Raw genomic sequence first — 13,857 nt, forward strand, 5'->3', positions numbered from 1 at the left:
CCACCAGTGAATAATGAATGTGAACAAGTATACCAAGCAGAAGATAATTTCCTGTTTTTTTTTTTAACAACTCTTGGACCGCCCACCACAGTTATACTTCGCTAGTTTGACATTAAATAAACCAGATAGCTGCCATAACCCCGGTATATTTTTACTGGGCAGGTGGCCCTTTTCTCATACAAGTGGTTTCAGCGGCTGATTTGCCACAGGATCACTTTTATGGGCGGTGGGAGAGATGCCCCCCTCCCGTTGCTTCCCGGGCATTTTCCCCGCTTAGCGGGGAAAACGATCTGGTCCTCTCCCCTTCTAGGCAGGAAGTCGAGTCAAGGCAAGCTGGCTCCCACTCGACTCTATGGCCTTGGAGGACCGGAGTGATGTCATACGTCGCTTCCTCCCAACGGCCTTAAAGGGCCCATTTTTTTTCATGATGAGGTCTTTTTGAACCCAGATCTCACATTAAAGAGGACCTGTCTTGCTTATTTCTATTCTGTTTACATTCCTTTTAATAGGAAGAAAAGTGATCAAAATTGTTTTTTTTTTTAAAGGGACAGTGTCAAAATAAAAAATTGATTGTAAAAGTTAAAATAAATTGGAAAAAAAAAAATTAAAGTGCCCAATATCTCCGAGCTTGTGCGCAGAAGCAAATGCATATGCAAGTCACACCCACATATGTAAATGATGTTCAAACCATACATGTGAGGTATCGTTAGAGCGAGATCAATAATTCTAGCCCTAGACCTCCTCTGTAACTCTAAACTGGTAACCTGCAGAAAGGTTTAAAAGTGTCGACTATGAAGATCTTTAGGTACCAGGAATGTGCGCAGTTTTGAAGCATGACATGTTGGGTATCTATTTACTTGGCGTAACATTATCTTTCACATTATAGAAAAAATTGGGCTAACTAGCTATTTTTTTTAATGTAGTGAAATGTATTTTTTGGCAAAAAATTGTGTTTGAAAAACCGCTGCACAAATACCGCGTGACAAAAAAATATTGCAACGACCGCCATTTTATTCTCCAGTCTTTGCTCAAAAATATATATAATGTTTGGGTGTTCTAAGTGTTCTAAGATGTTCTTAGTGTTCTAAGATTTTCTAGCAAAAAATACTTTTAACTTTTTAACTTATAAACAACAAGTGTCAGAAATAGGCCTGGTCCTTAAGTGGTTAATCTGCAGCATATCCAATCCAGCTATTGGATGTCTCATTGCTATTGGACCCTAAGGGATTTCAGAGGAGGAAGGGTAATCAAATGGGCATAGATGTGAGAAGTGGGTTTTACATCACACTCAGTCCTAAGTACCTTTTCAAGCTCTGACTACTGCATCTGAATGGGAGTGCTAGTAAATTGGCTATTGAAGGGGAAGCTGTAAAAAAAAAAAAAAAGCTTTGTGATGGATATGTTGAAATCAGTGCATAGGTGAGTAAAAGGTGAACCCTGTTCCATAATTTGATTAGGACATTTAATTTTCTGATTAGCCCATTTACCTGGGTCAGGTAGCATATACAAATGTGACAAGGAAGCGTTTGGAGACATTGCTGTGTTAGGGCATTTTTCACACGCCAGGCCAGCTCTCCAGGCTCTAATTGTAGTGCGCATAGGTGGGAGTTAAAGGATAGGGAGCATTAAGACCCCTAAATAAAAGCACCTGAAGGGCCTCTAGATATCCAAAAACAGTGGCCTCCAACATGGTTGAGGGATTGATTACATCTGGAGAGAAATACCAGGCAGCCTTAACCAGCTGGGTAGCCAGATAATACTTGTGTCAGTGTCAGTCAGGAAGAACCAAACCTTCTTGTGAAGAGGGTCGCATAAGTGTAGTTAGTATGTATCTGGGAGGGCTTGGACCCCACAAAAATGTGGAAAAAGTATGGTGTAAATGGGCAAAAGAAGATTTTGGGATCCAACAAGAGGAGCAAAAAATGTAAATAAATTTAGGTAAAATATTCATTTTAATCAAATGTATACAGCATATAAGTCTACCCTCTCCCCCAACCAGCCAAAACAGAGGCCCCAGATGTTGGGGGAAGTACGAAGTGCCTCTGCCATGGGTTCCACTGCAATGGCAAACAGGGATGGAAAAAGAGGGCAGCCTTGATGCGTACCCCCATGCAGAGAAAAGGATGATGAGAGTCTCCCTCCCAGCCTATCAGCATCAGTGGGACCCTTGTACAGAACCTTGAGCCAGTCTATGAACAATAGAGGAAACCCGATCCTTCTAAGAACCTCCCATAGAAAAGGCCACTCGGCAGTGTCAAAGGCCTTCTCTATACCCAAGTGTATATTTGTGAACAACCTCTGGAGGTTTATTTCAGTTGATCTATTGGCCATGAATCCAGTTTGATCTGGATCAATTACAGATGGAAGTATTTTCTGGAGGCACAATGTAAGGAGTTTGGTCAAATTTTTAAAATCATTATTGAGCAGTGAAGTAGGCCTATAAGAGGCACATAAGGAAGGATCTTTAGGGGGTTTGTATATCAGGACAAAGTGAGTGTGGCACATAGAATCCAGAAGAGCACCTTCTGCCAAGCACTGCGTGTATAGGGAAGTCAATTTAGAGGCTAAGAGGTCACAGTATACCTTATAAAAGTCAATAGAGAGGCTGTCAGGGCCTGACTCGTGTCTGGCTGGGAAGGAGTGGATGGCCACCGTAACCTCATTTAATGTAATAGGGCATACAAGGGCCAAACACTCCTCGTCCCCAAGCCATCTCAGTGCCACTTGATCTAGAGCAGAAGTCACCTGGGAGCGTAAAGGTATATAGGGATTGGTAGTAGGTACAGAAGGCCTGCAGAATGCCCTCATGTGTGGAAACAGAATCCCCACTAGGGAGAGTAATCTGAGAAATGTTAGCAATTAGGTGATCGTGCTGGGCTAGTAAAGTTTGATTTTTGTCTCCCCGCTCGTAGGATGTTTGTTTGGCATGGTATTGAGAGAGTCGTGTAAGTTCAGCCATGTGTAAATGGAGCTCCCATTGGGAGGCCTGCGAATGGATAAAGTTGGTATCGCTAGGGTCAGAGTTGTGGGTTGAGGTGTAATCAGATACCAACACTCTTGGGGAGCGAGTCATGGTCAGATTTAGCTGCCGTAATAGAGTAGATATGCTGTCCTCTCATGTAAAGGCACCCCATGTAACAGGAGGACCCCCATTGATATCCCAGTATTCTGCCAATCTAATTGCCACAGTGTCCACTGAGTCAGAGTGAGAAACCCAGTGAGGAGTTAGCTGCCACAGGGAGGCGTTTCTGGAGCATGGGGCACAGATAATCAATTCAAGGGGGCTATGATCTGACACTAGGCAAATAGGAGACATTTAAAACATCTAGTAACAATGGAGAGTTGGCAAATCCAAGATCAATATAGGAGGAGGTTTTGTGGGAGGCAGAAAAACAGGAGTATGAGAGAGCTGAAGGGTGATTCCATCGCCAGGCCTTAGGGAAGCCAGCAGCCTGTGCCCATACCCCTAGGTCTCCTGAAAAATCATTTGGGATGCACCGGTCTATTCTGATCTGGTGATAGGATGACGTAGAAGTTGCCCATTATCAATAGTTTGGCAGGGCAGTAAGGAGCAATCTTTTTTAAAATCATTTGCAATACAGTAGGGATGTAGGCTCTCCTTTGAGCCACAGCCAGGAAGCAATCCCTGTCACAGTAATTCAATAAGAGGAGCAATAATGGGCGCACTGGTGACTCTGGGATTGGAGGTGTGGGGGGAACCCTGTGAGCCCTTTCAACCACAAACATGGGTGGCATATCAGTGAGGTAATAAGGTTTGGTTAGCAGCTGCTCTGCAAATTCTGCTGGTTTAGACCCTTCTCAGGGAGTCCCAGTATGCGGATGTTGTTTCTCCTCCGCCTATTTTCCGTGTCTATGGATTTCTTCTGCAGGGCTCTTACCTGGATTTGGAGAGCATGTAAGTCCCTGGAATCTGAGCGCACAATGTCCTTCAGCCCAGAGAACCGGATCCTCCACCTCGATGACCCTGGAGTGGAATTTATCCAAGTCATGTCTCATCAGACTGACATCCATGGCTAGACAGTCAATCTTCACTATTAAAGATTCCTTACAGGAGGTGATAGCTGCTAGCATGTCATCATTGGAGGGAGTGGGCTCCATGGAGGCATCTGAAGCTGTTTGCATGCTGACTAAAATGGTGGCAGCAGGAGATGTTGTGGGCAAGATGGCTGCCGAGGAGGGAGGGTGGGCAATGCCCATCTGGGATCTCATTGATCAAGACTTCCCTAAAGCCATGGAGAACAGCAGGATGAGGTGACAGCTCGCTAGGTAGGTAGGGCACCTGGTAGGATGCTAAAATGTTCACAGGATTTTCAGTAGTATTAGTAGAAGAAAATACATGATTGGAGTTCCAGCACTGTGCTCCTGGTCTGTATCACATGCCAACTACGCCCCCAGCCACAACATGTTTACACAAAAAACTGTGTAGTAATCAGCACAAACCACAATAATCAAAAATAAATTATGTAAATGAATATATTCAAGGCTGCAAGCAATCAGTGTTAACACATGCCACTAGTGAGTAAAAATAAATCAATATTGCTGCGCCAAGTGACTAAAATCAATAAAAATAAATCAATAACAGTAATATCATAAGTGTGGATCATACAAATGAATCAAAAAATGTGCATGAATATAAACTGAATAATCACAATATAAATATACAAAAGTGCAAATGCCATGAAAAGTGCGGGTGCAAAAATGATCAAAAAGTGCAATTGTGAAATGATCAGAAAAAAGTCCCAAACCCAATCCTAATCAAGGAGAGGGTCTTCCAAATATTCCAATCAGTGATCCAGTGAGTTAAAAGTGAGACTGTGCTCCAAACACTTCAAACTGTTGCTCTCAGTGACTGGTGATGGAATAGCAGCTCACCTCAGGGATAGACTCATAAGAGTCATACAAGCATCGCTATAATTAACTGGACTGCTTGTCTTTTCCACTCCGCATCTTCAACCTCCCCTGAGCCAGCTTTCAGGGTGCAATGACACTCAGCAAAAGAAAGGGAGAGGAATCTAATGCTCTCAGTTTTAAATATTTATTGCAAAAACCAAAGTAAGGCACTTCAGACAGTGCGGGCTGCAAACAGCTGATATCGTCTACGAGGCAAACCTTCCTGGGTCTGACGTCCAACTAGTAGGCTCCTCCCCCCTACGCATTACATCATGTGACTTTTTCAGCGGGGTGGGACCTAAATCGGACGTACAGCCTAAATGGTGCAAGAAGAGGAAGTGACCACCCTACTCTTGGAATCAATACTCCATATGCGGCTCCATGCCAGCACCTCTATTAGCACTCTGCATGACAGCGCGGAGAAGTCGGCAAACTGCACAGCGGACACACCAAAAAGCAACAAGCATCTCACAGATAGCATGTTAAAAGCTTGTCACACAATGTTAAAGGATGGTAATCATATACATAAATAAATCACAGGAGCCTACTCACATCAGTTCCCAGGAGGTTACCACTATGTCAATGTTAACTCATGAAATGCCTCCTATCATCATGCAATCTAAAACCATTTATTATTACACTCTGGCTTAAATACATATTAAATGCACAGTAAAAAATCATCATTAATATATATCTCTAAAATTGTCCTCAATACCATAATGACCTAAAATTAAAATAAAATTACACAAAAATATATTTATATACTTTTAAATAACATATATAAGCAAGATTAATATCCTCTTCAATACATATAATTTATATTAAATCTGTCTAAAATGAATATTAAACCTCAATTGTATACCAGAAATTACTTAAAAATGATTATAATTATAAAATAGATAAAAACCTTCTAATGTAAAAATATTGAAAGGAGCCTATTTATCACTAATAAAGCAGTTGAGGTCGAACTCAATATTTAATCCTCTAGGTGCCAAAACCTTAGTTTCATAAATCCAGTACAACTCTCTTCTGCTTAATTTTCAAATATAACTCCCACCACGCCAATATTTAATCACTCATTCAATCCCCCAAAATTTGAGGGAACTGGGATCTCTATCATGAACTATTCGAAAGTGCTTGAAGACATTGTGTCAATTCCAATTTTTGTTATCCCGGAAATAAAGAAAATTTGTTTTATTAGAACAGTCGATTAAAGAAATCAGAGATAAAATCGAACCCTTTAAGGATTCTCCTGAATTCATGAAATTACCTGGTGAATTAAAGAAAAAGATTGAAAAAACAGATAAAGATGCACAGGAGAAAAAAAGGAAAAAAATTCCTGAGAGATATAGGGGACTTCAAAAACCATGAAGTCTTCAAATGGCAATGCCTGCTAAGAGAAGAGGGCGGAGTTGCATCACGGGAAAGCACCCCAGAGAGGGAAGTCTTGATACAGTCTCCAAGTGCTCCTGTTCTAGTTGCACAAGGGGCTCATTCACGAGGCCACCAGGGAACACCCAAAGAACCGCGTCCCAATAGGGACACCTATCAGAATTCGGCTCCCCCCCATCGAGGTAATGGGAGAGGTTAGAAGACCCTATAGGGGAGGGCCTGCAAGAGGGAGAGGAGGTAATTATAACCAGTACTGGCAAGGAGAACCTCCAGCGCAATACCAACAGTGGCCCAAAAGAGCACCTGAACAAAGAGTTTTTTACCCAGGAAGGTATAGTGGCCCTTATTATGACCCACAGATGTTTAATATCCCTACAGATAACAGATTCACTCCATTGTATGACCAAAATAGAGAGCCACCCCAGAATGTTTTTTTAGGGAACCAGGGGGGGCCATGGTCCTATCGAGGGACAAATGGCAACACCCCGGGAGACCCAAGAAGAGACAAAGAGGGCGGAGAGCAGGGAGAAAATGCCAAAAAAAAGAAAATAAAGGTTTGAAATTTACACCCACCAAAAACCTGAACAAGTTTAATACTTATGTCCATTTGCAGAAATTTGTTCATACCATTAATCAGAAGAAATACTTTTTATCTAAACTGGATCCTAGACCCCGGTAGTCTAAAGAATAAATTGGTGTTCAATCCTGTGAACACCGATAATAAACATATTGAGGTGTTTTGAAATATGGTGGCTGACGATTTGGAAAACCTCAAGATTCGTAAAATTCCAAACCCCCAGTGGATTAAACAAGGTATTAAAGATCTTGAGAAAGATAAAAAGGTTGTCATACTACCAGTAGATAAAGGGGGTGGTCTGGTTGTAATGAACAGATCCTATTAAAAGGAAGAAATTGAGAGAAAGTTATCAGATATAGAAACATATCAGCTATTGAATAACAACCCAACAGTTAAATTTAAAGAGGAGCTGACTAAGTTGATTAAGAAAGGGATTAATAAGGAATTATTGAATAAGAAGGAGGGATCTTATTTGAATCCTTCTGCCTGTAGAATCCCTATCATTTACTTTCTACCAAAGATCCATAAAGACACCAATAGACCACCTGGGAGACCCATTATTAATGGGATCGACTCAGTGTGTGCCAGATTAGGCTAGTACATAGATTACTTTCTTCAGCCCTTAGTTTCACAAACTTGGGATTTTACTAAAGACACCAAGCATGAGATCCAATGCCTTGAAGCACTGGAAGAAACGGAAGATTGTATACTGGCCACAGCGGATGTGAGGTCATTGTATACAATAATAGGACATTCTGATGCCATAAAATCTACTACTGGGCTTTACAAAATTCTGAACTCTCAAATCAGCATAGAAAGTATTTATTAAAATGTCTCGAATTCTGCCTTCAGCACAATTTTTTTTGGTATGATTATCACTATTATCTCCAAATAAGAGGCGTTGCTATGGGGGCAAGATTTGCCCCAAGTGTCGCCAATTTGTTTATGGCATTTTGGGAACAAGAGTATATTCTCAAGGAACGCCCACCAGAATTAATTTGTTTAGGAGAGTCATTGATGATCTCCTGATTATCTGGAAAGGTGATCATGGGTCGTTTAACAGATTTAAGGAAAGGATGAATAATAACAATAAGAACATTAAACTATCCTGGACTGAGAGTGATGAGAAGATAGTATTCCTGGACTTGGAAATTTCCAAGTGCCAGCGAAGACTGTATACTATGAATCACTTCAAACCCACAGACAGAAATTCATATTGAATATTGAGTTCCACCTCAACTGCTTTATTAGTGATAAATAGGCTCCTTGCAATATTTTTACATTAGAAGTTTTTTATCTATTTTATAATTATAATCATTTTTAAGTCATTTCTGGTATACTATTAAGGTTTAATATTCATTTTAGACAGATTTAATATAATTTATATGTATTGAAGACAAATATCTCGCTTATATATGTTATTTAAAAGTATATAAATATATTTTTGTGTAATTTTATTTTAATTTTAGGTCATTTTAGGACAATTTTAGAGATATATATTAATGATGATTTTTTACTTTGCATTTAATATGTATTTAAGCCAGAGTGCAATAATACATGGTTTTAGATTGTATGATGATAGGAGGCATTTCATGAGTTAACATTGACATTGTGGTAACCTCCTGGGAACTGACGTGAGTAGGCTCCTGTGATTTATTTATTTATGTATATGATTACCATCCTTTAACAATGTGTGACAAGCTTTTAACATGCTATCTGTGAGATGCTTTTTGGTGTGTCCGTGGTGCAGTTTGCCGACGTCTCCACGATGTCATGCAGAATGCTAATAGAGGTGCTGGCATGGCGCCGCATATGGAGTATTGATTCCAGGAGTAGGGTGGTTACTTCCTCTTCTTGCACCATTTAGGCTGTACGTCCAATTTAGGCTCCACCCCGCTGAAAAAGTCACATGAGGTAATGCGTACGGGGGAGGAGCCTAATCGTTGGACGTCAGACCCAGGAAGGTTTGCCTCGTAGACGATATCAGCTGTTGGCAGCCTGAAGTGCCTGCATATGTAAGTGCTTTACTTTTGGATCTTGCAATAAATATTTAAAACCGAGAGCATTAGATTCCTCTCCCTTTCTTTTGCTGAGTGTCATCGCACCCTGAAAGCTGGCTCAGGGGAGGTTGAAGTTGCGGAGTGGAAAAGACAGGCAGTCCAGTTAATTATAACTTGTATGACTCTTATGAGTCTATCCCTGAGGTGAGCTGCTATTCCAGCACCAGTCACTGAGAGCAACAGTTTGAAGTGTTTGGAGCACAGTCTCACTTTTACCTCACTGGATCACTGATTGGAATATTTGGAAGACCCTCTCCTTGATTAGGATTGGGTTTGGGACTTTTTTCTGATCATTTCACAATTGCACTTTTTGATCATTTTTGCACCCACACTTTTCATTGCATTTGCTCTTTAGTATATTTATATTGTGATTATTCCATTTATATTCATGCATATTTTTGATTCATTTGTATGATCCACATTTATGATATTACTGTTATTGATTTATTTTTATTGACTTTAGTCACTTGGCACAGCAATATTGATTTATTTTTACAACATGTTTACAGCCCTGTCTGATTGTATTGTTTGGACTTGGGTGGCTTGCGGAGGGGTGGCTGGCGAACCATGGCTTAGCTAACTGTTTTTTCCAACCTTTGCCCACTTTTGTGAAATAGCCCTAAAGCGATTTATCTTTTGGCAATGGTGCCTCCAGCCTGCATGTGACAGCCAGCCAGGCCAGCTGTCAATGTTTATTACCAAGTTTTTAGAATGGGGGGATGTTAGTTATGCGGAGAAAGTTAATATACAGATTGTGGGTGAAAGGGGTTAAATGCACAAATTTCGACAACATACTGTACAAATATGTAAAAGAAACATATTAACCACTTTACCACTGGAGGATTTTGCTGTCTTACGTCTGGGCCACTTTTTGCGTTTCGGCACTGTGCGACTTTAACTGACAATTGCGCAGTCATGCAACACCATACCCAAACTAAATTTATGTCCTTTTTTTCCCCACAAACAGAGCTTTCTTTTGGTGGTATTTGATCATCTCTGCAATTTTTATTTTTTGCGATATTAATAAAAACATGCGACAATTTTGAAAAAATAACAATAACAATATTTTTCTACTTTGACAGTTAAAAAATATCCAATATATTCAATTTTTTGTCATATATTTAGGCCAAAATGTATCTAGCTACATGTCTTTGACAAAAAAATTCTCAATGAGCGTATTTTTAACTGCTTTAAGACCGGAAGATTTTACCCCATTCCTGACCAGGCCATATTTTGCGATTCGGCACTGCGTTAATTTAATGGACAATTGTGTGGTCGTGCGACACTTTACCCAAATTAAATTGACGTCCTTTTTTTTCCCCACAAATAGCGCTTTCTTTTGGTGGTATTTGATCAACTGTGGTGTGGGGAGATGGAGGTAAATGGCGCTGTCAGACGTATAAATTAGGGAATATAAATATAACAGTGGGTACACTTGTGATGTGAAATAAATAAGGTAAAATGTGTCAGATATAAAAATCCACAAATTAAAGCGTGATATGCAGTGAATCCTTATATATATAAAAATGTAAAAAGTCTAAAAATCACCGTGTGTAAATGGTGGGAAATGAAAACAAATATGTGTAAAATTATTCAGATATGAGTGACACAAAAATAAATAAATTCCGTGTGTAGCAATAAAGAGTAAAAATCTGATCCACTTAAAAACCACGATAATAGAATAAATACATAAGGTGATATAATATTACATAAATTAAATAGCATAAATAGATAACTGTTAGACGGTTAAAGTGCTCTTATTCAAGTGCATCAATAAACTAGTGATCCAAAAACTATATAGCAATGTATAAATTAGGTAAACAAAAAATGTGAGAAATTAAAATCATAAACAGTGTCCCAGCAGATTGCATAAAATGTCCATAAAGGTAACTGGTGCCACAAATATACAGTCAGATGTAGATAAGTCCCAAAATATAAAGGGAGAAGAGATTATCAGGAGAAAGTGGATTCCAGAGGTTCCAAAATGGTGGGGGTGCTCAATAAGGAAATAAGTGCTCCCCTCCTATTGATCCCACACTCACAAGATAGTGGTACCCCTACAGGGGTAAACAGCGTTTGGGGTGACTCTCAGGGGTCCCTCTGAAGGCTGGTTAATTATCCACTTAATCCAGACCTCTTATAGGGTACTCTTCTCCAGGGGAATTAGTAGGTAATAACTCCTCATAAGCACTCCGATATATGTGGGAGATATCCGGATGAAAGGAAGAAAAAAAAGCTCCAATAGTGAAGTATTGTAATATAAAAGTGCTTTATTATATCTGACACATTTTACCTTATTTATTTCACATCACAAGTGTACCCACTGTTATATTTATATTCCCTAATTTATACGTCTGACAGCGCCATTTACCTCCATGCCCCCACACTTGATAAATATAGCTTGCTATATTTTGAGGTAGGCTGCAGTCATTTATTTAAACTCCTCCATCAGCGCGGAAACCCTTCTCCACATATTTGATCAACTGTGCAATTTTTACTTTTTGCGCTATAAACAAAAAAAGAGCGACAATTTTGAAAAAATATCAATATTTTTCACAATTTATTATATGAAATCCCCCCCCCCCCCCCCCAAAATGTAAAAATCAAAAATTTTTAACATTTTAGGCCAATTTGTTTTCTGCTACATAACTACTAACTACGGGAAATTTATGTCATTTTTATTGTTTTTTTTTTAACTAGTAATGGCGGCGATCTGGCGGCGATCTGCAATTTTTTTTGCGGGACTGCGACAGATGGATGGACAGATGGTGGACAGATTGGACCTTTGACTGACATTTTTGACTCTTTTGGGGGTACCAGTGACATTACTACAGTAATCAGTGCTATAAATATGCACTGTTACTGTAAAAATGACACTGGCAGAGAAGGGGTTAACTTTTATTGGTGATCAAGGGGTTAATGTATACCTGGTGCTTACTAACGTGTGTGGGGGGAGGGGACTATGTGACACAGGCACAGATCGCAGGTTCAGCTATGCTGAATCCTGCAATCTGACCCTGCCTGTCACTTAGGAGATCCGGGGAAGAGCAGCGGTGATCACCGCCGCTCCTCCCCTGGCCCGACTCCCGCTGTGACTGACTACATCAGGAGCGAGCCTCCGGTGGCGCGTGTGCACCACCGAGAGAGGGGAATGTCTGGTGACGTAGGTCTACATCGCCAGACGATAACGAGCCACTGTGCCGCAGTAGCAGCGCAGTGAGCAGTGGGCAATAAGGAACAATTAATACATAAAATATGTAGGTGTTGTTGCCAGCACCAATCTGGGGTCCACTAACAGTCTGAGGTTAATATCAGATATTCTTTACCACTAAAGGCTTTTGATTAAATTTCATGTGGTTTCTGGGCTGATTAAAAGAGGAATTTGGGTCTGATTGATATACTCTAGTATCATTTAGAGAACAATCAGGTAAATAGAAAACAATCTCAGTTACATACTAGAGAACATAACATTACACATAAAATATTTTTAAATTTACTTCTTTACATTTTGAATGGAAAAAAGGGTTTTCTATTTTGTTTTTTGTTTTTTTCTTCTTATGTGACTATGCTGTTACTCTTACTCGTTAAATTAGTGAATAGTTCTGAGGGCCAGACGAACATTTTACAAGTTTACCAGGAGTTTATGTACAAAACACAACCTTTTTTGGTTTTGAATGTAGTGGTAAATAATTTGAACCCCTGCTGGACTTTTACTAATATTTGTGGCTTTAGAGAAATTTTGCCATAGTGGTTGTTCCTGTGATAGCAATTTTACCAGACAAAAAAAAATGCTTTTATGCTTTTTCCAGTACTGCATAGGAAAGCTATTACTCATGTCAAAACTTTATTTCTGTCTGTGTCCCTGTTTTCCTCCTGTCTGGTAAAAGTATTGTCATTGTGACAGGAGAATATCTTTCTAACAGAGCCCTTTATAGCAGTGAAAAGAAACTAAACAAACAGGGCTCCTTGTTTTTGCATACCCTATCACAAAATGTGCTTAAGTTGTGTTAACTTTTTTTTTTTTTTTTCAGCATAAGGGATAATACCTACTATCAATGTTAATTATACCTGGTGCTGATGACTACAACTATAGTTAACCACTTAAGGACCAAGCCTATTTCAGACACATTGTTTACAAGTTAAAATCAGTATTTATTTATAGAAAATTACTTAGAAACTTTAAACTTCCAAACATTATATATATATATATATATATATATATATATATATATATATATATATATATATATTAGCAAAGACTCTGGAGAATAAAATGGCGGTTATTTCAATATTTTTTGTCACGCGGTATTTGCGCAGCGGTCTTTCAAATGCAATATTTTGGGAAAAAATACATTTCACTGCATTTTAAAAAAATTAACAGTAAAGTTAGCCCAATTTTTTTGTATATTGTGAAAGATGATGTCACGCCAAGTAAATAGATACCTAGCATGTTACGGTTTAAAACTGCGCTTACTCGTTGAATGCCGACAAACTACAATACTTAAAAATCTCTATAGGCGACGCTTTAAAATATTTTAACAGTTGCCAGTTTAGAGTTACAGCGTAGGTATTTTTTTTAGAATTATTGCCCTTGCACTGGTGATCGTGGCGATACCTCCTTTGTGTGGTTTGAACATCCTTTTCATTTGCGGGCGTGACTTAAGTATGCGTTTTCTTTTGCGTGGAAGCTCACGAAGACAGGGGCGCTTTTACCTTTTTCTTTCCCTATTATTTTATTACATTTTTTATTTTTGGCACTGTTTTTTACAAAATAAAATCTGATTACTTTCATTACTGTCACAAGGAATGTAAGCATCTCTTGTGACAATAATAGGCAGTGGTAGGCACTCTTTTTCTTAAAGACCCCCGACCCCTCCACCGCACTTCAAATTATCAGGATTTTTGAATACTGACAGT

Source organism: Pelophylax lessonae (genome assembly GCF_965119305.1).
Source record: "Pelophylax lessonae genome assembly, chromosome: 2".
NCBI classification, from domain to species: Eukaryota; Metazoa; Chordata; class Amphibia; order Anura; family Ranidae; genus Pelophylax; species Pelophylax lessonae.